The sequence below is a fragment of the Lepidochelys kempii genome, chromosome 7 (genome assembly GCF_965140265.1).
Source record: "Lepidochelys kempii isolate rLepKem1 chromosome 7, rLepKem1.hap2, whole genome shotgun sequence".
In the NCBI taxonomy this organism is placed as follows: Eukaryota; Metazoa; Chordata; order Testudines; family Cheloniidae; genus Lepidochelys; species Lepidochelys kempii.
The window spans coordinates 72,171,708-72,197,547 of record NC_133262.1 but is presented as its reverse complement, the minus strand read 5'-3'; the positions used below and the strand labels follow the sequence as shown (position 1 = coordinate 72,197,547).

Here is a 25,840-nt window from a genome sequence, read left to right as displayed (position 1 = left end):
CGAGCCGGCCGGTGGAAGCTGTGCCCTCAGCCCCGCGCAGGCATGCCGGCTTTGGGGGCCATCGGCGCAAATTGAGTTGCATGCTTCTCGAGGCTTACTCTTATTTTTTTTTTCTTCCCCCCAAATAATCCCGTTTCCCCTCCCCAGCCAGGGCTCTGACGCACAGTCCGCGTTGGCCCCCAAGTGGTTACTTTGCCAGCTGCGTCTCTTTATGCTAATGTGACACATGGAGGAGCCGTAGCCAATTACCAAGGAGAGAGCCGTGCCCCGAGCGCAGCCCCTCCGAATGGAGTTCCCCCCGGCTCGGGGACCAGCACACCGCCCACGAGAGAGGGAGGCGGCGCGGCGCTGCTACGCCCTGAAGCCAAGGAAGCCACAGAATCCGCAAGGACGTTTTTGGGACGGGACCGTGCAGTCGTGCCCAGTTGTAAGGCGAACCAGATCTAGCAGCAGGGCCGTGTAAAGTGTAAGCGAGTGTGGCTAAATCTGATCGTTCACTGCACTCCGCGAGCTAGACCTGCCTCGGGGGCACTTCTTGGGCAATTTAAATGAAGGATTCCGTTAGTTTATTCCAAACCCAAAGGAAGAAAGAGGGGAGGTGGGTTCAGATCCCCACGGGAGAGCAACAAACAGGGCACCGATCTTGTGGAGAAGAATAGACTCTGTTTTATCTCCCATTTTATCCGTCCCCGTAGAGGCCAGCGGAGACTTTCAAACCGCACACGCTAAAATCCCCAACCCCAATCGCGAACATTTGGGCGGAGCGGGAGGGCTGGGGGGATGCCACGTTCCCTTTGCTTGAGGAGTCTGGCATTTCGCCATCTAAATAAGCCCATTTCTGAATCATTTCTCTGACAGGGTCCTCTGTGCCTGAGGTACAGGAGAAGGAAGAAGCAGAACCTAAGACCCCACTGATCCTGTCCCTAAAATGTTAGCAGTCTTTCTCCAAACAGGGCTTACGTTTGTTCATGGAGTTTTCATTAGTGCTGCTTCCCCCGAGGGGCAGCAGGTGAAATGCTCATATGGCCAGACTGAAACTGCCTTTGCTTAGGAGAGATGCTCTCAGGCTCAGTCCAGTCTCCAGCAGCCCTGATTCCGTTCGGTTTTCAGACACGGTGCTAGGTAGCAGGGGATTAACTCTTTGGACCCTGTGCTGTTTCGTCTGTAAAACGATTTTCCCCTCAGCTTTGTGCCGACTGTAAGATCGCCGTGACTTTTGTTGTCATTTTGCCGAAGAATTAACTTGATCTCTTAGGCGCCACATGTTGGTGTAACTTACGACAGTTACGACAGCATTGCGATTGAGAATTGGCACATTCACACACAGTTTCTACGCCCTCACACCCACAACAACATACCTAAGGAGCTTGTCTTGACACTCTGCCTTTTCAAATAGGAGCGAATGATACCCCTGTCAATGCTTCATGCAGGCTCTGCCTTCTCTTGATACTCCTTTTAGTATAAGCGAGAATGGCTAAAGTGGTTATAAATTAACCATACGCGATACGTCCCCACCCCTGAGTTAGGTAAAGAAGGAAATTTGGGAGGCACTTTCTGAACAATTTGTGTCACTCTTTGTAAATCCCCTAGCCGCTAGTTCTTATTAGATTGTCCTTTGAGCAATTTAGTTTTGCTGAAATGGAAAACAGAAATACTCTACATTCAAATAACAACTAAAAGAGGATTAACTTTCTACATTAAAAATCTGTTTCAGATGTCATTAAGTCTAGCCTGAATAATAGGAGAAAATAACTGAAGTGGCGCTTGACCCTGCAGCCCCTAAAACAGGTAACTTTCTGGGTTCCCAGTCCATGAAGGGGACACTGTCAGGGATAGTTTGAGTTTGGATTTTAAGAACAAGACCTTTGGAAAATTAAAGCCAAGAGAAACAATTCATGACTCCTTTAAAATTCAGAAAAGTTTGTTTGGATTTTAAACATTCTCCTGCAGTGTGTACAGCATAAACAGTACAGCCTTGTGCTAATTTAGAAGACCAGGGAAGTGAAATTGACCCAGGAGCAATATGAAACTGACTAGTCTGTTTTCACCCCCTAAAATGAAAGAAATGCAAAAACTAAAACAACAGAATAAATTAGGAAAAATATATTAGATGTGTACATTTCCTGCATTTTTAATCAGTGAAGTGGAGATACTAAGGCTGCAAAGTCTTTTTTGAATGCTGTGAATAACACATTACCAGTTTGATAAATACCCAGAAAAATGAAATATATTCAAATATATGCATTTCAGACATTTTAGATTAGATTTTAAAACAAATACAATCAGAATTATGACTTCAACTATATACTCCTTGTAGCAGAGCCCTTGCTCCCCATTGTGCCCTGTGGAGTTGGGAGCATACAGTAAATAAATAAACATTCCATATAGCAGAATTATGTGTAGACTAATCCAAGGAGATAGTTCTGCAAATGCTGTTTAAAATAATCAGACCTCTCAATTGAATGAAAAATGGTTTCTTCATTGATATGGAGTGCAAGACTCCTTCATTTGCTTGCATTGCACTCTGCTGGGCTTCTGAGGTCAAAGAGAAAGTCATTCATTCTGTCAGTTGCTGTGTCTTGCACTATTGAAACAAAACAGTCTAGATGACCAGAAAGACTCTTAAGATGAGTGTCTGTATGGAGACAGAGGTATACAGATGTAATTGTGCATATACAGAAATGGAGAAGCAAAAGAAATGTAAAATTATACACTTTCACCTGTTGCTGTTATTTATTTATTTTATTTTATCCAATAACACTCACATTCGGGACTAAGATCCCAAACAGAGACCCTGAGAATGATGTAACATTAGTCAAAATGACTATTTTCACAGAATGAAAAGAAAGCAGCCAGGAGGAAAACTAGTTGCTCCTAAGTTACTTAAAGGCCATTGCAGTTACTTCTGGATGCACAGTCCATGTCAGTTGTTTCCCTTGGAAACACTGCTCTTTGGACAAAGAATTTAGACTGGAGCGTCCACAGAAATACCCAAGGGGATCAGGCTGAGGAGGAGATTTCAAGAACGTATAAAGGCATACCTGGGGTTGGGGAGCGAGAGAAGAGAAATGAATCTAAGGATAAGAATAAAAATGCTGAAGGACATTCTCCCTACTTGTGATGGATGTCACGTTTACACCAAGTGGTAATGGGTTGTGTGTGTGGTGGGGATTTGATTTTGGATTATTGCTGTGCTGTAGTCAAGAGTATTGGAATCTTGGCTTTTGCTTGATGATGCACTTTATTTGATTAAAGGTTCCCTTTTAATCAAAGATATGGCCATTTCCCGTCTCTAAAATGGAATCTGGCTGGGGCCATGCCTGGAAAATACAGGGACTGGTTCTCTTGTCTCAGGGGAGCTGATATCTCATTTATTACCATCAAGGGTAAGCTGAATTATACTTGTAAAATGTCGCATAATAAATTTAGCCTTCTTAGTAAATCAAATCAGTTGATTCATTTATCTACGACAGGTGCGTCATAGCTACGTGAACTTCATTGACTAGACAGAACTAATAGGCAGAGTATGTACCTTCAAACGTGGTCGAAATTTATGGAGCTACAGTGAAATGAAGTAAGAAGCAGTGCCACAAGGTCAGTTTAGAAACTAATAATACACTATAAATAGAACTCTAAGGTTAGGTGAAAGCACTTTGTCCCTAGGTTCTGTTCTTCCCACAGCCCAAAAGACACTAGTGCACACACTCACTTTGGGTTGAAGGGGAAAATGCTAAGGAGCAGATGTCCTTCACTTGTCCTACATTGCAGTACATTAGCTCTTTGGAAAACTACCATGGATATCAAGATGAGTAAGAAGATTCTATATCCATAAAGGGAATGAAATGGTATGGGCTAGGATTAGTTACCTCCTTTGTTCTAAAGGTTGTAGATAAAGGGAAGGGAAGCCTGTGATGAGCACTCTGTCCTACTTGTGAGTTTAATGGCAAACTGACATTGAAGGAACTTGTAAAGAGACTGCTTTTGTTGACGAGTCTTTATATTCGTTTTATCATAATTTCATTCATTGCCATCCACCTTGGCACTTACATAAGTGGTAAGAATCAGGAAAACACCTGACTTTTCATCACCTATATTTTCTATGTCTAATGAGCTTTCCAGCCCTCATAGGCTTCAGATCTCCTGGGTTTTTCAGTTTCCAGATAGTCATAATTAGAACATTGTATCTACCTCACTGATGCTCTTTTTAGGATAGTCCAATCCAAAACCTGTTAAGACAAAATGTTGTGATTTTTTTAAAATTGAAACAATTAGTGGAAGTGATGTTTAGGATAATCAGATTTCCAGAGAGGAGAGAATTTAACACATTCATATAAATAAACACACAAAAGGCTAGAATAAAAGTTGGATTTGATTATGAGTGGGAGTGACTTGTAGCAGAACCCACAGGTTTGTAACACTCACTTCAGTAAAAGTAAGAAGTGAAAATCCTTAGGAAATTCTGAAAATGAAAAATTTCAACTTACATGTTCTAATAGGAAAACAAAGGCAATGACCTTGCAAAATCTGCACTCACCTCACTGAATTACTGGTGACTCAAAGAAAACACTTGTGCTTTGGATTAAGAATTGCTTTAAAGGTAAAATTAGTGCAATTTTATAAATAGAGAAATGATAAGACAGTATTGTAAAGAATGGATTTGAAATAGTTATAAGGTGTTTAGAAATCTGCGCAACAGAAAAACTTCTTGGTATAAGGAGACTAAATACAATGACTCAGAAGCTTGGACCACTTCATATCTTCAAAATACTAATCCCCTTAATAGCCCTAATTCTTAATGTTTGTAATAAAGAGCTCATCCTCTTAAGGACTGACAATACATTTTGGCACCCATCACAGAGAAAATTATGTTTCCTTTTCTAGATAATTTTTCACCAAGATCTGTATGTCTATTTCTTGCAAACAGAAAAACCATCACCTATTTAGACAAATACTGTATTATTTGTCTAGACAGGGCAGGGAGAAAAGGGAGGAGAGTTGAAGTTCATTTTTCAGTAAACTCAGTTTCAAGTATCCCGTTGTATGGTAAACAATGGAAGTAAAAATAGAAGGATGTATATTATTTTTGTATGCAGAATTTAAGAGTAAATGCAAATATTTTGCATCAGCCAATGATATTTTTTCCCTTGCATCATTGATATACCTAAGGTGTCATCCTGATCCCATTCAAGTCAATAGGAGTTTTGCCATTGACTTAATCAGAGTAATCATTTCACATCCATCTTTTGGAATGCATTCTGGGACTGTTAACTTTAATTTCCTGATAATTTTCAGGAAAAATACAGCGGAAATCAGAGAGGTAGGCTTTACACTATAGCATATTTACTATTTGCATAAAACCAGTGTTTAAATTGTATCATTTCTCTCTGGAAATATTATTACTGCTTAGTTGTTGACAGTAGTAAATCATCAATTTGTTTATACTGCGTACTTCATATAGTTTGAAAACTGCTGTCATACTTCCTGAATTTTTTGCAAATAGTGTTTTGAGAGAGAGTAAAACAGGTGACAAATAGGAGACAACAGGCAATCAGAAACTCCAGGTTTATAAATTATGGTATAAGTTTGTGTTAGTTTAGTGACTGTTGATGTTCTTGTTAATACTTGTGGGTAATATCATCACAGAGTTGAAATTGGAAGAAAGCGATTAGATTGTGATTCACCCCCTGCAACGGTAGAGTTATTCTCTACGATATATTCTTGAGTATTTTTATTCACATTAGTTTAAACAGCTCAATCTACTGGGCTTGCACCACTTCTTGGGAGAAAACTTAGAGTCTAATAGGGTTCACTGCTTGATCACTCCTGATATTCAACCTTAAACTTCCTTTGATCAGTTTTATCTCATTAATCCTAGTTCTGTTCCCTTGGATCACATTAAACAATCTCCTTCCCTTCCTGGGTTTTTACATCGTTCAAATACTTATTCTGTCAATCACAAACCATGCCTTTTACATCACTGGCATACCCATTGATTGATCTCCTGTATCAGTCTTCTCTTCCTTGAGCTAAACATGACATCAGCAAGATCTCAAGGAGATCATCTGCACATTCCCGCCATCAGGTCTCTTTCTAGGCACCACTGTCACCCTTATTCTATCAAATCTCCCTTCACTTCACTGACAAAACTTGTTAAAGAGATTCCCCAATCAGCTCTAAAAACATCAACCTCACCAAGTCCTCTTTTCTCAGCCATTCAATGCTAAAAATACAGACTCTATTCACAAGAATAATTTGTGCAAGAACTCACCTGTCATCTGATAAAGATAACAGAAAACCCTCCTGACATTTCAAGAATACATATGTGTGCGTGTTTGTGTAGAAGATACATATCTAAGTTCTTTAGCTTTGAGAGGCCAAGTGAACCGAGAAAGTCACAGAATGAGGAAGAAACAGAGTTCTAATCAGAAGGAATTTAATCTGGAGTAGGAGTAAGAGGCCAACAGCTGAACAGAGCGAAGTAAACAGGAGTTGAGTGAGCAGGAAGACTGCAAATGTTTTGATGGTCTGAATATTTGGGGACCCTGTCTACGCATAGCTTATTAATTCTGTTAGATGTTGGGTGCTTTTTATGTGTATCTGTGTCAGACTGCAGACTCCATTTTGAACATGGGGTTAGTTTGCCTTTGAGAGCTCTCCATGGTGGACTGGAATTCCAAGGGGCAGTGGCACAGGGCTAACACTATAGTGTTATTAAATCAGGATGGTCCTCTATTCAAATAAAAGCACCATAGACAAAAGACCAGCTCCTGCCCAGGAACTGGGAGAATAACCTGTTGAAGTAGGGGTCTGAGGTCACCTGTTGAGGCTGATCAGGAAGTCCCATAACAGAGGAGATTGGAAGGTTATAAAAGGGCAGAAGCTGCTCTGCTTTTGGGTCTTTGGCCATTTTCACCAGCTCAAGCAGAGGAAAGTTGCTGCAAGACCATGATGATGAGGCAGGGAAAACCTTCCTACCTGAACACAGATGGACTCTCAAGGGAAGGGTGACTCTCAAGGGAGGAATGTGGTGGTGGTTTCTACATCACTGGTTTTCAAACTGTGGGGTACCCCCCCCAGGGGTGCAATGAGGTATCGGGGACACAGGGTGTGGGGTGGGGCTGGGTGTACATCCTGGGGAGGCTTAGTGGAGACTGCATTGGTTTTGGGCCTAGGCAATTGGACTTGAGGGGTCCCCCCTGCTAAGAAGGGTGTCAGACACGAGGCCTGCATTTGGAGTGCGTCCCTAGCAGCCCAACAGACAGACAGACAACATCTAAACTCTGCCCACCCTTGCAAGGGAAGGGCACATGGGATTCAACATTTGGATCCCCTCACAGCAATCTGTTGAGTATCCAGGAGGGAGAGCGTGACCAGATCTGACAGATTTTTATTGGAAAAATTGTGTGAATGGGAAGACGGCAAATGCTTTGATGACATTGTTTCTAACTCTCATCTCTGCTGAATGCTCATCTTTGTTCACCTCTTAGTACCATACTCCCACTCAGATTAAATTCCTTCTTATTAGGACTCTTTCTTCCTCCTTCAGTGCTTTTCTCAGTTCACTTGGCTTCTCAAAGAATACACACACATACATGAAATGTCAGGAGTGTTTTTGTTTTACAAATTGTATTTAGCATCTTGACAACCAGCTTTGCTGGCATTTTACCTGAAATTTTTCAATATGCTAGGTATTCTCACCATGCTTTCTGCATAAGAAGAGTATCTAGACAAAGCTATCCAGAATGTCACATTAGGTAATCTGTGAAGTGATCAACATTGTCTTATGGAGAACAATTCTCATATGACTTGCTTGTCCTCCCAAATTGAAAGGCAAATGTTCTCGAAAGGAAAATGAAGAGCATTCTAGTGCTTGCAGAACATACTGCATGCAATATATTCCAGTGTGCATGGCACCAATCAGCCTCTGTTCAAGTTGTTAAATTGAAGCTTTCTTTTCATAGAATTGTAGGACTGGCAGGGACTTTGAGAGGTCATCTAGATCAGTCCCCTGCACTCGTGGTGGGACTAAGTATTACCTGACAGGTGTTTGTCTAACCTGCTCTTAAAAATCTTCAATGATGGAGATTCTACAACCTCTCTAGGCAATTTATTCCAGTGCTTAACCACCCTGACAGCTAGAAAGTTTTTCCTAAAGTCCAACCTAAACCTCCCTTACTGCAATTTAAGCCCATTGCTTCTTGTCCTATCCTCAGAGGTTAAGGAGAACATTTTTTCTCCCTCCTCCACGTAACAACCTGTTATGTACTTGAAAACTGTTATCATGTTGTCACCGTGCCTCCATGGGTCACAACTGAGAATACCAAATTCAGGACAAACTGCTGAGAAATAGGGCAGACACACCCCAAACTGGTGGTTATTCTTCGATGAGATATACCAAGCCAGCACCAAAAGTAAACTTCTGTCTCACCACACTGGCTAACAAGGAGTCAGAAATGTAGTCTCTTTAGGTATTCCAGTCCTGGATTGAACACCCAGACACCAGACTTAATGATGAGTAGTTATTTAAAACCAATTTCATCAAACCAAAGAACCAGCCACATACCCAGGTCAATATATAACTCAGAACTTACCCAATAATCATGCTGTTGCCAATCCTTTAGTATCTAAAATCTAAAGGTTTATCTATAAAAGAAAGAAAGAAAAGTGAGAGTTAAAATTGGGTAAAGGAATTAAATACATACAACAATTGCAAAGTTCTTGAATCAGGCTCGTAGCAGTGATGGAATAAACTGCTGGCTTGCTAAGTCTCTCGTTGCTTCCAAATCATTGGAAGGTCCTCAGTTCCTTTGTTAGAATGCTCCCTGTAGTATAAGTTCATAGTTCAGAGGTTTGAGCAGGAAAGAGGCAAAATGGAGCTGTTTCCAAGGGCTTTTATGGCTTCTGCCAAGGGAAGGGAAACCCATTGTTCTATTTTGTGGAAAATTACAGGTAACAAGTTAGTGTTTGGAGTCACATGGCCAAGTCACATGTCCGTGCATGCTTAGCTTAGTCATAATAGAGGCCATTACCCATACTGTAGTTTGAACGTTCACATGAAAGTCCATCAAGTGTAGATAGGCGTTTCCCATGGGCCATTATGAGTTAAGTCTTCCTTGATGGGCTATTTAACATGAATAGTTCCTTCAGGATGTGCGGGCTAAATACCTTGTGGGTGTTACCACATGAGCAAACATTTGAAATACAGATACGTAATTAATATTCATAACTTCAGACACAAAAATGATACTGTATACAAACAGCATAATCATATTCAGTAAATCATAACTCTTCCATAGACATCTTACGACACACTTTGTACAAGATTTGTTGCAGTTATATAACAGTGGTAGTAACAACGATCTATATGATCATATTTTAATCACATAATGTCACACGTCCCCTCTCAATCCTCTCTTCTCCAGACTAAACAAACCCAATTTTTTCAATCTTCCCTCATACGTCATGTTTTCTAGACCTTTAATCATTTTTGTTGCTCTTCTCGAGACTGTCTCCAATTTGTCCACATCTTTCCTGAAATGTGGTGCCCAGAACTGGACACTGTACTCCAGTTGAAGCCTAATCAGCACGGAGTAGAACATAAGAATTATATCTTGTGTCTTACTTACAACACCCCTGGTAATACATCCCAGAATGATGCTTGCTTTTTTTTACAATAGTGTTACACTTCGACTCATATTTAGCTTGTGATCCACTATGACCCCCAGATCCTGTTTTTTAGTATTCCTTCCTAGGCAGTCATTTCCCATTTTGTATGTGTGCATCTAATAGTTCCTTCCTAAGTGGAGTACTTCACATTTGTCCTTATTGAATTTCATCCTATTTACTTCAGACCATTTCTCCAGTTTGTCCAGATCATTTTTTGCCAAGAAAGCTTCACACACAGCGATTTTTGTAATGCTTTAACACAAAATTACAATTAAAAACACAATTATGAATAAAACATAAATAGCTGGGTCCTGATGTCCCTGGGATAAACAGAACAACCATCCCTCCAGTAAGAGCCTGGGTAAGCCATCCCTCCAGTAAGAGTCTGGTATGGTGCCACTCATTGGTCAGAAAATGCAAGGTAAAACTAGATCATTAAGAAATAATTATACAAGTCCACAAACATGTATGCATACTTGTGTGCATGCATTGTATGTATGTGTATGATAATATATGCATATGCTATATGTAGCTAATGCTGTCACAGGATCTATAGCTAATGTTGCCTATACATTTTCATTATAATTCCCTATTTACAGTAACTCATAATTCCGAAATATTCACCTTTGAGCTGAAATTTTCCATAGCTGGTTTCTGCTTCAGAATAATTATTCTGTGTATGACAAGTTTGAATAAAACACTCAAGAATGTGGAGAGTGGGGAAAAAGGCCCCTTTTCCCACTGTGAATAAAACCAACTCATTTGCGCTTGGGGCCTGTTCATGGGCACAAACTAGGATTCAGGCTTGTGCCAGTTTAGGGATTAAACACTAGATATGGGCTGGGGTCCTTTTCAAGACTTTGGGCTGGGTAGAAGATCAGGGCTAGATTGTGGGCCCAGCCTAAACTTATGGTGGGGTCTGGCATTAGGCCAAATATAATGTTTACTCAGTTTGGGACAGACTAAGGTCAGTTTGGGGCTGTTTTAGGCCAGGGATTGGGGACAGTTACTGGATCCACACTAGGTTTAGGTTTAATAAGGATCTTGGGCTTGGGTTAGGATAAGCATTGGGAAAGTGTGAGAATCTTGTCTAGCGTCACATGGGGTGCTTTATCTTGGATGCAAACCAAATATTTCTGCTTTACACTATGTTCAAACCATTAAAGTATTGATCAAGTAATGTGCAATTTGCTTCTTTTTCTATGCATTAAATAAGCCTATTGAACAGCCTGTAGGGATTTTTACTGTATAAACAAATATCTTTGAATGACATCTAAATGATTGTATTAATGAATACAATGTGTTATCTACCTCATCAAAACCACACAAACCTTTTTAAACCATCCCTCCAGTAAGAGCCTGGTATGGTGCCTTGCAGTATGAGCAGAATAGAAAACTCAGACTCTGCTGGAACAACAGATGATTGAATCTCAGAGTTGTTTGCTCCTCATTGAACATTCCCAGCCTAATAGCCCCCAACACTGCTCCCTGTGAAAAGTTCCTCTAAGTGGCTTGGCTGTTGCATTTTGCATAAGCTGGTATTTGTGGGTGTTCATCAAATATTGCACCAAGCAGAGCACATTGAAGTAGTTTCATTTGGCGATGGCAAAGGCATTGGTTACTGTGATGAAGACAGCATCCAAAAAGAATGGTCACAAACTTGTAGCTTAGGGTAAGTGGAAAATAGCTCTCTTCATCACTGCTGCTATCTGTACTGTTTAAGAATCTAAAAATTGAACTGAGTGTAAGGTTGTAAACTTGAATAACAAAAGGGCAGATAAAAGATTCTCAGTCTATGGGGTAATACCATTTTTCTTCAGTTTCTTCCCTTGCTCTATCAACATTACATGACAGAATAGAATGCAGCAAGTAAGAGCACAGGGGCAGATGTATTGTGCATTACTTCCTGACTTTTTAGGTGATCATGTTATGCCCCTAAGCATGAGATTTATTGTCCCTCATTTTAGCTTGCACTACATACAAATGGTACTAGCATTCAGGGTAGATAAAAAATCAATGATTTTTTAAAAAAAAAACACAACTTTTTTTATGTAGATTGGAGTTTTTAAATTTAAATTCAATACATTTTTCTTTTAAAAATGAACCTATTTAAAATTAAATTTGAAATGACTGCCTGTGCTATGGCCTAAACTTATTATAATCTATAAAAATGATTTAATTAAATAAAAAACATATGAATCAATCCATGTTTGTTGCCAAAGTTTTAAAAAAAGCTAAACCACTGAACAGACGGAAGTCATTGGCTAAGATAAACTGGTAGTGCTAAACCAGGTTTTGACAGTAGTAGCTTCTTCTGCAGGTGCAGAGAGAATATCATCTTCATTTTAGTTTATTCAACTAGTTCAGTTCAATGACTAGTTCATTCGAAGCTATGAAACTGATTGGGGGTTGAAAAAGCTTGCTTGCCTTGTCCAATCCATGAGTTAAAACTAGATGTGGGAGGATGAGATCTACTGTTCTAAAATCTTGAAGGACATGGCGACCAGAAACAATCGCTTTGATTCACTAGCTACAGATAATATTAATTTGTTTAATAAATCAGTTAGTTATAAATACAAAATATGTTTTCATAAACTTTTATTTTCCTTATATATTCTGTACATTTAAGGTAGTTTTATTTAACTAATAAAAAAGTAAAATGCTGGTTTTGCACATTTTTAATTGAATTCCAATTTTGCAAAACAAACAGGGCGGGACACAAATCACAAGTAAAAAGTTACCCATTATCTAATAAATAAGAAATGCATCATTCACCATTTTCTAACACAGTCAAAAATGTAGAAATTAAGAATCTGAATAAATGTCTAAGTTATTTAATTGCTTACGTAAATGTGTATCCTCCTGATTAGCAAAAAATATATCAAATTTAGTATAAAGGCTATGTTTAGTTACAAATCTACATGTTTTAAAGGTTACCAACCAGTGGGAATCAACTTTTCTTTAGGAAAGTAACTAAAAAGTACAAATGGAAAACAAGATTTAAATCACCAGTTTTAATCATGGTTTAATTTAAACCATTTGATCAAGCAGAAACCTTGATTTAAATAACTGATTTCATGACTTTTATTTAAATCAATCCACCCTTCTAGCATTTTTTTTTTTAAATTTAGGCATAGTATTTGACTCCATGACCTACTATAGCCAAGAAATCCACAGGTTGACTATATGGTATGGGCAAAAGTATTTCCTTTTATTTGTTCTTAATTTAACTTCCCATTTATTTGCTTAAATAACTCCCTTTTTCATATACCTTTGGATAAGGTAAAAAGAGTGAGATGAGCATTTTTCACTCTGCCCTCTGTAATTTCAAGTGTCTTGGTTAAGTCTTTTCTAACTGTCAATCCAGCTTCAGACTGGCATATGGTACAGAGAATGTGCAGTTCTCATTGGCTGATGCACCCTTCCTAGTGATGTACAAAGGTCAGGTGTTCATGCTGGTTCTCTTAGATCTATCAAAGCAGCCTTTGATATCGTTGAATAGTGTTGAGTGAATAATTCATAATTAATAATACATTAGACGAATTTGTCTTCATTCTCTGCTCAGGAATTATCTGAGGTTGCTTTGCAATTGCCTCACATTTATTCTTTATTTGAGAATTTTGTGAATCATTCTTGGTCTGTAGCTTGTTCACAAACAGTTTGCTGCAAATATTCAATATCTGAAGTGTGAATTGTGTGCTGCATTGGCTAGGTTTGATTGGACACAGGCCTTATATTGTTTCTGTTCCCTGTCTGAAAGAGCATTTTTTTTACTGTTATATTTCTGACTTGTGTTTACAAATTAAAAATTCACTATTTGTGAACAGTCTCTTAATGTTTTCTTAAAATGTGCTGTTTCAGTGAACATTCCTGCCATGCTCATCATTGTAGTATATAGATTACAATAGAACTGCAGGGAGCATAAAATTGATGTTGAACATATGGTGTAATGGATGCCTCCTTTTACATAGAGACAAATGGAGATCACTGCTAATGAACACCTTTGCACCCTGGTGAGATGAAGGACCGTAATGGGATCCAGTAGGTTTTCATCTCTTCCTAGCAGTGAACTTTTAATGAGGCCTCTTCTTTTCTCTGCTCTATTTAAAAATGTCTCTACCACTTCCTGAAGATGGCACTTGAGAATTAAAAAGAGGAGGCAGTGATTTTGCCTTTCCGCCATCTATTGCTAGGGTAAAATTCTCCTGTGCACAGTCTTGGTTTCTGCTCTTCCTGTGCAGAGCTCCCTTTGACTTCAATACCAAAATTTAGTACTTCTGTGCCAGAGACTTTTGTCCTAATTATCTCTTACAGAGGGTGCATTAATTGGATGCCAGGATTCTGATTGCCATCCCCAGTGCTGTCATAAATCAATTCTTGTATCCTTAAACAAGTTATATCAGCCTAATGGGAAAAGATCTGCAGAGACCATTAAAAGAATTAACCCAGGGAATTGGAGGTCGATACCACTGTATAATCTATCACTTAGTGTTGTGATCAGTGCAGTTGAATAGCCAAACCCAAATCTCTCTCATGAGGAAGCTGCATTTCCAACAGCATCTGACACTGGGACTCTAAGACTTCCAAGTGCTTGGAGGCTGCAAAGGTTTAATTATTTTTGTTATTAATTTGTATTGCTCCAAGGTGGAAATCATCCGTGTGTGTGAATGCATTCACCTGGGTATATGTGTAGATCTTTCTGTCTAATACTATGTATCTCTTCCAATAAAATCAGAGCAGAGGCAGTAGGACTGAACTACGCTAATGATTTAATACTTTATAGCTATGCAGTTTTTCTTAATCACTGACACAAGAAAGTTGAGTTGCAATATTGATTATATGCTTTAATGGGTTGCCTAAATCTAACCATGTGGGACTGTTACCAATAGAAGGTATCATTTGGAAGACTTCATATTAGAGTTATATTGTAGAACAAATTATGGTAAGATTTAGAAAGCCAGATAGCTGTGAAAATTCTATCAAAAGATGAGGTTCCAATGATACTAGAGGAAGGTTTCCTCAATTTTGTCACAGCATCATTCCCTTTGGCACGTTAGGGTCAAAATGAAGATGTGTCTGTTGAATATTTATGGCCTCGATATGTGTACCAGGGTCTCCCGGTGAAATCAGAGAGCTGCGCATCTGAGAGATGAATTACTCCTTCAGCATCCAGTAATTATTACCTGGCTCTGGCTTAGCTAAGTCCTATGGAAGAAAGAAAAAAAATATTGGTCCTTTCCATTTCCCTTGGGTGCGCTTCAGCTTTTCCTGGAAGGTACCAAAATATCCTCAGGGAGGCTCTCTCACTGTTGGAAAAGCAGTGTAACAAAAGCAATAGCATTAGATACAATATTAACCCCCTTTGCTGGCCCTGATACAATTAATTGTAGCATGCTAAGAGAAACCAAAAGAAAATCAGACTCTGCACTGAAATTTTCTGATTAATCAGAAATTTAGCTGTCTCTGAAACCCTTTTATTTGACCCTGTGTGCTCTAAATGAATGCATAATAACTAGGGCTGTCAAGCAATTAAAACAATTAATCTCAATTAGTTGCGCTGTTAAACAACAATAGAATACCATTTATTTTAAATATTTTTGGATGTTTTCTACATTTTCAAATATATTAATTTCAATTACAACACAGAATGCAAAGTGTACAGTGCTCATTTTATATTTATTTTTATTACAAATATTTGTACTGTAAAAAACAAAAAAATTGTATTTTTCAATTCACCTCATACAAGTACTGTAGTGCAATGTCTTTATCATGAAAGTTGAACTTACAAATGTAGAATTATGTACAAAAAAAGAGACTGCATTCCAAAATAAATCAATGTAAAACTTTAGAGCCTACAAGTCCACTCAGTCCTACTTCTTGGTCAGCCAGTCACTCAAACAAAAAAGGTTGGTTATAATCTGCAGGAGATAATGCTGTCTGCTTCTTGCTTACAATATCACCTGAAAGTGAGAATGGGCATTTGCATGGCATTGTTGTAGCCGGCGTTGCAAGATATTTATGTGCCAGATGAGCTAAAGATTCATATAGAATCATAGAATATCAGGGTTGGAAGGGACCCCAGAAGGTCATCTAGTCCAACCCCCTGCTCGAAGCAGGACCAATTCCCAGTTAAATCATCCCAGCCAGGGCTTTGTCAAGCCTGACCTTAAAAACCTCTAAGGAACGAGATTCTACCACCTCCCTAGGTAACGCATTCCAGTGTTTCAACACCCTCTTAGTGAAAAAGTTTTTCCTAATATCCAATCTAAACCTCCCCCACTGCAACTTGAGACCATTACTCCTCGTTCTGTCATCTGCTACCATTGAGAACAGTCTAGAGCCATCCTCTTTGGAACCCCCTTTCAGGTAGTTGAAAGCAGCTATCAAATCCCCCCTCATTCTTCTCTTCTGCAGGCTAAACAATCCCAGCTCCCTCAGCCTCTCCTCATAACTCATGTGTTCCAGTCCCCTAATCATTTTTGTTTGTTGCCCTTCGCTGGACTCTCTCCAATTTATCCACATCCTTCTTGAAGTGTGGGGCCCAAAACTGGACACAGTACTCCAGATGAGGCCTCACCAATGTCGAATAGAGGGGAACGATCACGTCCCTTGATCTGCTCGCTATGCCCCTACTTATACATCCCAAAATGCCATTGGCCTTCTTGGCAACAAGGGCACACTGCTGACTCATATCCAGCTTCTCGTCCACTGTCACCCCTAGGTGTCTTCATGCTTCAACTACCATTTCAGAGGACATGCTTCCATGCTGATGATGGGTTCTGCTTGATAATGATCCAAAGCAGACTGACACATGCTTGATAATGATCCATGTGGACTGATGCATGTTCATTTTAATCATCTGAGTCAGATGCCATGAGCAGAAGGTTGATTTTCTTTTTTGGTGGTTTGAGTGTTGATCTTTTAAGACTTCTAAAAGAGCATGCTCCACACCTCATCCCTCTCAGATTTTGGATGGCACTTCAGATTCTTAAAGCTTGGGTCTAGTGCTGTAGATATTTTTGGAAATCTCACATCGATACCTTTTTTGCATTTTGTTAACTCTGCTGTGAAAGTGTTCTTAAAATGAAAATGTGCTGGGTCATCATCTGAGACTCCTATAACATGAAATATATGCAGAATGCGGCTAAAGCATGGAAGGGGCATACAAAAGCTTAGCATATCTGGCATGTTAATACCTTGCAACGCCGGCTACAAATGCCATGCGAACGCCTGTTCTCACTTTCAGGTGACATTATAAATAAGAAGCAGGCAGCAGTATCTCCCGTCAATGTAAACAAACTTGTTTGTCTTAGTGATTGGCAGAATAAGAAATAGGATTGAGTGGACTTGTAGGCTCTAAAGTTTTACACTGTTTTGTTTTTGAGTGCAGTTATGTAACAAAAAAAAATCTACATTTGTAAGTTACGCTTTCACGAGAAAGAGATTGCACTTCAGTACTTGTTTGAGGTGAACTGAAAAATGCTATTTCTTTTGTTTATCATTTTTACAGTGCATATATTTGTAATAAAAATAATACTATAAAGTGAGCTCTGTGCACTTTGCATTCTGTGTTGTAATTGAAATCAATATTGAAAATGTAGAAAAACATCCAAATATATTTAATAAATTTCAATTGGTATTCTATTGATTAATTTTTTTTAATCATGATTAATTTTTTTAAATTAATCGCCTGAGTTAACTGCGATTAATTGACATCCCTAATAATAACCCATGGGATTGACAGCTTGTGTCAGTGGGCACTCCTATCACTGTGGATATATACTTGGCTCTCAGAAGGTGTTTTCTCTCCCATGTTGCTGCACAAGAAAGTTTTGGGCTTTGGAGAACTGATCCAACCCAGGACTGCATGATTGCCGATAATCCCATTTTGTCCAAGACAGTCTGAGGTTATTGACCTCTGTCCCAGGTCAATAACACCAGCTAAGACTGAAAAAAAATGGTTTCAGTTCTTTCCTCTGTTACTAGAGGCTACTGCTGCTGCTGGGGTGGCCATTGGTTTTCTTCCCATCCAACCCCGGCAGCTTCTTCAGACAGGGAAGTGGTCACTAGTAGAATGAGCTTCAGCTCAGTTCATTTGGAGGAGGCAGATAAGAAGCGCCACCATGGGTGATGGAGTAGAAATGTAAGGGGAAACCTCACAGAGGGCAAAGGAATTGGAACTCCACAGGACAAAAAAGGAAGGGGTAGAAAAATGAGTGACAGGGTGTGTTGTGGGTGAACCTGACTACCAGAACATAAAGGATGCAGTTAAATAGGATCTGAACATTGCTGAGAAGCTGAATGAGTCACTTGCATTAGTTTTCATTCACCATAGAGAACGCTGGGTGGGGACCTCAGAGATGATGCACCACTGGAGACTGAGATGTCAAAAGAAAAGGTGCTAGTCGAGCTGGTCAGAAATATTCATCAGAAAATGCTGGTTTGTCGAACCCCAAATGGCTTGTGAAAGCAAATCGGGTTTGACAAACTTTTGTTGATTCACAGGTAGGGTTCCATGGAAACCCTGCCATGGTCTGCTTTCTGAGAAAGTTTCTGACCAGCTTGACTTCTGGGCAAGGAGAACATTGCTATGGCCTTTGCTATAACCACTGGACAATATTCCGTCCCAACCAAAGAAACCAATATTTCATCTTACTTATGTTTAGTTAGATATTTAGCACCAGAACAAAAGTTCATATTAACAAACTCCACTTTAAGCCACATATAGAAAATAGATTGATAGTAGACAAGATATTTAGTAACTGACATCTATTGTATAAGAGAGACAAGGTGGGTGAGGTAATATCTTTCATTGGACAAACTTCTGCTGGTGAAAGAGACAAGCTTTTGAGCTACATAGAGCTCTTCTTCAGGTCTCAGAGTGAAGTTTTTGACTTCTGTCCTAGATCAGTAACAGGGTCTGGGACTGTAGGTCTCAAACCTGAAGAAGAGCTCCGTGTAGCTTGAAAGCTTGTCTCTTTCACCAACAGAAGTTGGTCCAGTAAAATATATTACCTCACCCACCTTGTCTCTCTAATATCCTGGGGTCACCATGGTTACAACACTGCAAACAATGGAATCTATTGCATATAAATACATACAGATTGTAATTAATTTTTGTGTGTTCTGCATTTAGATATATTTTCACAATTATGTGCTCAAGAGATATTTGAACAGAGGAAGGCATCCATTGGTGCAGGAAAACAAAAACCTGGGATGAGAACATGAACAATGACCCACCCTTCAATCCGCAACTTTACACTCCCCTGTAGTGGTAAGTAGTTGGAAAACGTTTGCTTGTACTGCAGGAAGTTCCTTAATTCAGATTAAGTTTTGTGGCTTTGTTCCTTTCTGCTTGATTTTAAGATCTGTTTTGTGTCCCCCTTTTTAAAGTACTAGCTACATATCTGGAAACACAGAAATATTATATTAATAAGGAACAACAACACTTGCAGGCAGGAGAGAATAATTTAACAGACTTAACCCTGCACTCTTGCATGCCATTTACTGCTGGGTAATGCACACTGGCTGGTAAATCCTTCCAAACATAGGGAAGTTACGAAGGCCATTCAATGCTTTGGTTCTGGATTACTATAAGAATACTAGTTATCTGGTGCAGATGATTCTGTTAGTGTGATACCTCTAGGAAAGATCTATATTCATTGACCTTTAGACTCACACTTCCCCTAACTAGTGTAGTGTATGTTTACCACTGCAGCTTGTGTTATAAAACAAGCTGGGATAATTTATTGGCTTGCTCAACACCTGCTGAAGGATGCTTTCCCGCAGGGCATTCTTCTGTGTCTGTGTCATGGTCATAGACCTGTGCCATTCTTCACCTACTTCACATGCTCTGTCCTAAAGGTCCCCATCATTTCGAATGAGGGTGACATGGCAGTTCCCTCTCAGACTATCAAAACCTCTCCCTGCCACAAAGGGTCATTGTGGAGCAGTGTGAGGCATTTCCTTTCCTTCTGGCTAGACATACTGACTCTGCAGCACTGCCAGGCCCTGCTACTCCCAAGGAGCAGGAGGTTAGGATTTAAAATCTGATTCCTACCCCCAGGCTTAGTTTTTGTGGGCTCCTCTGTGGACGTTGGCAATGCTAATGGTTGGTTTGCTGCATGTTTCCATAATTGTATATGCACATCACTGGAGCCATTTTCTACTCTTCTTTGGGTAACAAAATTACAAAAAAATCAACTTTATTTTATAATGGTGTTCCGTAAAAAAACAGGAAGGGAAGAATTTTGCTATATTTTAGCTATATATTTCCCTCTAAGCAAGGCACCCTATCAAAATGATCTTTTTGTACACAATGATAATTATTGGGACAACTTATGCGCTCATTTACACTACTGTAAAGATGGAGTAACTCCTCTGTCTTCATCTGCAACTACTCAAGTCCATGATTATGTTTCCACACTCAGGTAGCCCACACTGCTCCAGGTCTTTGTGATATGCAGTTGTATATCTAGAAGGAAACTAACAAGTTGGACAGAAAGGGACGAGAGAGAGAGAGAGAGAATTGTAATCATTCTTGTACCCCTGCAATGGTATGAAATAAACATGGACTGTCATTCCTAACTCTGAATAATATTAAGGTTGTGAGATGATACAGGAAAAGCCAGACATTCAAATGTAATTTGATTCATATAACTTTCCTTTTTCAGGTAGCATTAAAGAAGAAGGAACAAAAGTGGTGGTAGTTATGCAGACACTTGTCTCAAAGGTCAGAATGGCTTTTTGGAGCTGAACCAACTGTGTGTGTGTATACTTATATATGTATTGTACACTTTATGATCATATTTTGCAGCCCAAGCTGAATGGCTATGTCCTGGGGAAAGATCTACAGAGGACGAAGGGGAAGCAATCCTCTCTCTCAGTCTGCTCCACAACTGCTATTGCAGCCTAGGATTTATGTAGCTTCTATGTGGATTTAACCCACCCTCATGTGGAGGGAATGATTAGGGGAGTTAGTTAGCTATGCTTACTCTGGCCCCACTTCTGAGGAAACGTGGAAGAAGCAAATGCCGAGATGGGGTCTGTTCTACACGGGAGATCCACACCCTGTGTATGAACTCCCAGCATCCTATTCGTTCCTTTTCTCCTCATGCAGTTGAACTACTGTTCTGCTGTGTCCAGGGCCCATTTTGCCCATCGATGGGGATAAAGGGAAAGTTGAGCCACTTAAAAATGCGAAGTATCTACAATTTACCAACATAAGCCTATGTTCTGGAAAACATATAGCAATTCCACTGATCTCAATGGAGTTACGATGGTGTAACACCGATGTAATTTAGCAGTGAATCAGGCTCCTTGTCCATGTATTATATAAAGAAGTCAGTGGATTTCCAAGAACTCAGGGGCAGGTTAAAGTGTACATGTGTGTTTAAATCTGAGATGTCAAGCAGCTTGGAAATGCTCTCTGCATAAGTAAGTACATCCTGGATTACCATTGTGGCATATGTGTAAGGCCACAATACTATACATTATACACAAGATGGTGTCTGTGGGTTTTATGCCTTTATATTAGATCAAATTCCACTCTCAGTAACAATCAGACAGCGAATATACATTTTCCAAATGTGACTGCAGCCCTAAAGTTCTATACAAGCATGTTTGAAACATCAGTTAAGTAAGGTAATAATAAAATACCTGACAACTCATTAAGGGGTCTGGAGGAAGTTATTGCTCAAATAAATACAATGCTTTTTTCCACATTTGGACATTTGTCAAAGCACCTGGGGCCAAATTCCTTGCTGACGTGACTCCACTGAAGTCTGCGGAGAATCTGCTCCACATTTCCTAGCTAGACCATTGAGTGTAGTATGGTTGTGTGGATATACCTGAGGGAAGATTTTGGTCCAATTTTTTTGGACATCCCCCATCTCTAGTTTGTTACAACATGCAGCACAGATGGCATGCTACACATTAACTTACCATGCTTCTGTTTTGCAGATTTTTTCCCCCATGCATTTCCACTTCTCCTGGGATTTTTTCCTGCAAAAAGGGAACATATGGCCTTCAGTAGCCTATAATTCAGTAGCCTCTAGTGCACAAATATGACTGATAGCTTTATGAAATATGTAATGAAAAAAATTAAAAGAGAAGCCAGTGTTTGTGCAAAGAAGCTAATTTCTTCCTTTCTCTCCCCAGCTGATTTAATGTCAGAAAGGAGGGCTTGCAGCTGCGCCTGCCCAGTCATCAGGCAGCCAAGGCAGAACCATCTGAGGCAGTCAGGTGTCTTGCTCTTAAGCTCCACAGCTGCAGAGGCTTAGCAGCTGCTCATTGCACATGTCCACAGGTTCTCTGTCACCAAACCCTACTTTTGCCCCCCCACAGCCTTGTTCTAGCCTAGCCCCTGTCCTGCACTGGGCCTTGTTTCAATCCTCTCCTGACACCCAGCTCTGCTTTTGCCTTCCCTGACTCCAGGTAATTCCTGACCTGTAGCTCTGATTCTTGGTTCTGACTCTATCTCAACCCTTGGCTCTGGCATTTGGACACTGACCTCCAGGCCTGACTCTTACTCTTAACATTAGGCCTGACTGCCTATGGCCCAGTCTCCTGGCACTTTGCCCTTTGCAGACTTTTAGGGAACTCATTTTCCCTTTTAGTCTCATATCCCTCAAAGGGTCTCTGCTGTAGTGCCCCTTCCTGTGATAGTCGAAGCCTGTGTAGCTTGTCTTTAAGGGTGTGTCTAACTAAAGTTTGGGGTCTTGGTTGAACTTGAGGTAGATTGCCAGCTAGTAACACTCACCTGATAGTAAATGCTAGCGTAGACGCTCTACAGATGTTTGGAACACAAATGGTGGGTTACTTTAGATCAAGTCTTAGTTAATTGGCAAATAATTAACTTGAATTAAAACAGGGCCACAAACTGGCACCAAATAAACCTTTTATTGGACCAGCTTCTGAGGGTGAAAGAGACAAGCTTTCAAGCTATATTGAAGAAGAGCTCTCTGTAGCTTGAAAGCTTGTCTCATTCACCAACAGAAGTTAGTCCAAAAGAAAAAAACAATTACCTCCTCCACCTTATCTTGCTAGTGTCATATGATCAATATGGGTACAACCACACTGAAACCAAATAAACCCTAAGTTGGCCAGAGGTGGTCACCAGGGCCTGATGGGAAATGGTGGTTGGTTGGTCTCAGAGCCTGCTAACCTCAGAGTGCAATGTTAGGAGCACAACTGGCTCTCAGCCTGGTTTCTAGGTGGCCCAGTGAGCCTTCTCCAATGGCTGTGCTTCCTGACTGAGCAGAGAGCCTGCAGCCTGCTACGTGAGCCTTAGAATGGCAGCAGTACAGTGGTTGCTCAATATGTACCACACCTGCAGCTGTGTTTGCCCTGGTCCTGCCTCCAGCCCTTGTTCCAGTTTCCACCCCTGTCCCCTCCAGTCTAGTCTTTGCCTCCCTGCCCTGCTCCCGATCCTGACTCTGGTCCCGACCATTGGTTTGGCTTCTAGACCTTGACTTTGGCTTTGCCCTGAGCTCAGTACCTGACTCCTGGATCTACGCTTGCCACTACTCCATATTGCCATTGCAGCCACCAGACGAGCTCGTAGGCCACCCATGCACCAAAGGTTTACACCCAGATCCTGATATCCCATGTGTGTGCTCTCTAAACCACCCAATTGGCATTAAAAAACAAAACTTATTTCCTATTTCTTAGGAGAGCTCATCTGTGTAAAACTTTATTTAAAAAGTCATCCCTAAGTGTTGACTGTGAAAACATGCATTGCTGATATATTTCTTTTCCTTATAAACCTAAAAGGGGTTAAATAATTTTAAAAGTTAGCATTAAATGTTATTTAACAATCTTCTGTAGTGCAATGTACATCTTTAACAATGCTGAGTTGCAGAATGTTTGGCAGATTGTAGAGCCATTCAGAAGCAATAATTAGTGGCCAAATTATACATTCCCTGGTTAGAAGAGAAAATCTGACACAAATAATCTTTCTCTTTTAAATTGAACTAATACTGGTGAGAGGTGCCATAATGACAGCCCTGCAAAGTCCTGTCTTGATCGCCAGAACAGGCAGCAGAAATGCAAAGTTTCCTACACTGTACCCTCCCAATGCATGATCCTGGACAGTATAATTCAGGGCTATGTATTAGGATGAAATATCCCACTGAAACTACCCTGAGTCACCTGGACGCTATGTTGCTGGTCCACATCTAACTGCAATATAATGGTGCAGAAACTAAGGGTGAAATCTTGGCCTCTTGGAAGTTGCAGGGATTTTTGCCACTGACTTCAATGTGGCCAGGATTTCGTCCTATTTTTAAAAAATTCTAGAAAACTTAAACACCTTTAAAAATATTCACAGAGGCTTTAGATAATGTACACATGCATTACTGGAAAACCTTTACATCTGCTACGTATGTAATCCTGCATGCCCGACAGTTGCTGCCTCTGCTTGGCATTCAGCATTTCCAAATAACTGGTTTCTTTTGGGTGTATCATACTGTGGTGTAGCATCTGCTGCTGCTGACATGGCTCTGTTTGCTAGACCCAGGTGCAGGCTGCAGTGAGTTTACAAGGTGCCCAGTGGTTCCTCACTGTACTGAAGGGGTGTGAAGTGTGCAGGAAGCAGATCTATAGCTGAAGATGAAAGCAATACCCACCGTCAGGTACTTAACTTCTCAATTGTGATATGGAATGGGTCTGAGCGTGCAGTAAATTCAGACATCGCCCCTGGAATGTCAAGACAAACATGGGGTTAAATTGCAGCAAGGGTGGTTTAGATTGGGCATTAGGAAAAACTTCCTAACTGTCAGGGGTGATTAAGCACTGGAATAAATTGCCTAGGGAGGTTGTGGAATCTCCATTACTGGAGATTTTAAGAGCAAGTTAGACAAACACCTGTCAGGGATGGTTCTGCTTTGAATGCAGTCCTATGATTCTGTGCTGGAGGCATCTATGAAAGGGAGGTAGACTTGAGGGAAGATGCAGACATCTTATTTTTTTTCAGCCCAACATCAGTCATTAGCTAATTTTATTGCTCCTTTTCAGATGACAGTCTAATTGCCAGATCTCACACTGTTGAAAGCACCAGTGACTATGGACAGCCCATTAAAGAGAGTATATAACTGATTTGTGGCAATTTAATGCCACCTTCTGGTTAGAAAATATAACAGAGCTACTCTTTTAATGATTTTTTGATACCTTTTACTAACTAAACAGGATCAATCAAATATAGAGCTGCACGCATCAGTAATCTGCTTCCATTAATAGGTTTCTTTTTAACATATTCTCCACAACACAACCAATTCATCTGCTACTGTATATTATCTTTAAAAATAAAATAATAAAAAAATCAGCATTCAGTGATTTGCTATTGCTCAGAAAGGAAAGAGTAAAGTTTATGGAATTAAGCTTTGGACCCCTCTTACCGAAAGCTGTCAAAGTGAATTGGCTCTGTCAAGCAGGTGCAGCCCAATGGATCAGTGCTACTTGTTCCTAAGTTCATGATTTTAACTGTGTATTAAAATTTAGTTTAGTAAATTTTACACTCACTTTGCATGTTAAAATAGCTTAAGCACCCATAGTAAAGAGCAAGAATACAGTTTTGTTGACCTTCCAAGAACGTGATAATTTCAGAAAATAAGGACTTTAGATATTGCTTCTCCTCATTATGTGTTAATCTACTGAATAAACTGTTCCTCAATAGAAACTAAGGGCAATTGCAAGTTTAGTTAGAACTGATTTATTTAAAATGATATCTTTTAGTCTGAATGTTTGAAATAAAATACAAATCTGATAGTTAGATGTACAGGTTAGAAAGAAAAGAAGCATTAGGTGTGGCTAGGATCCTCTTGGGTTTTGCTCATGAGTTTTCCCCCAGCAGGGGGTGCAAATGTATTACTCATTTGGGGGGAAAATCCTACTGTTTTTCTTCTGAACATTCTGAGTTTGATTCTCTACTGCCTTACATGTGGTGTAGTCATTTACGTGAGTGTAAAATGAGTGCATTGTGATTATAAATTGCTACCACTGGTGTAAGTGAATGGAGTACTCTGATTTGATAGTATTTCAAGCTCATTTGCACTTACTATAGAAGGTTCAAGGCAGTGGAGAATCCAGCTCCTTCTGTTGACTACAAGCCCATTTTATTGTAATTGAAGATAAACGAGTTGAAGGTAAATAAGTGTTTTGTAGTGAAGGTATATTT

General features: G+C 39.9%; 1 long non-coding RNA gene across 2 annotated transcripts in view; it reads left to right on the top strand.

Annotated features, from left to right (window-relative positions):
- The window catches only part of LOC140914746 (uncharacterized), a 120,091-nt gene extending 95,150 nt beyond the window's left edge, over positions 1–24,941 (top strand). For both annotated transcript variants that reach the window (XR_012159972.1, XR_012159973.1), the window contains exons 2-3: positions 18,803–18,940; positions 20,340–24,941. This is a non-coding gene — a long non-coding RNA (uncharacterized lncRNA). The remainder of the gene's footprint in view (positions 1–18,802; positions 18,941–20,339) is intronic.
- Positions 24,942–25,840: the final 899 nt, after the last annotated feature.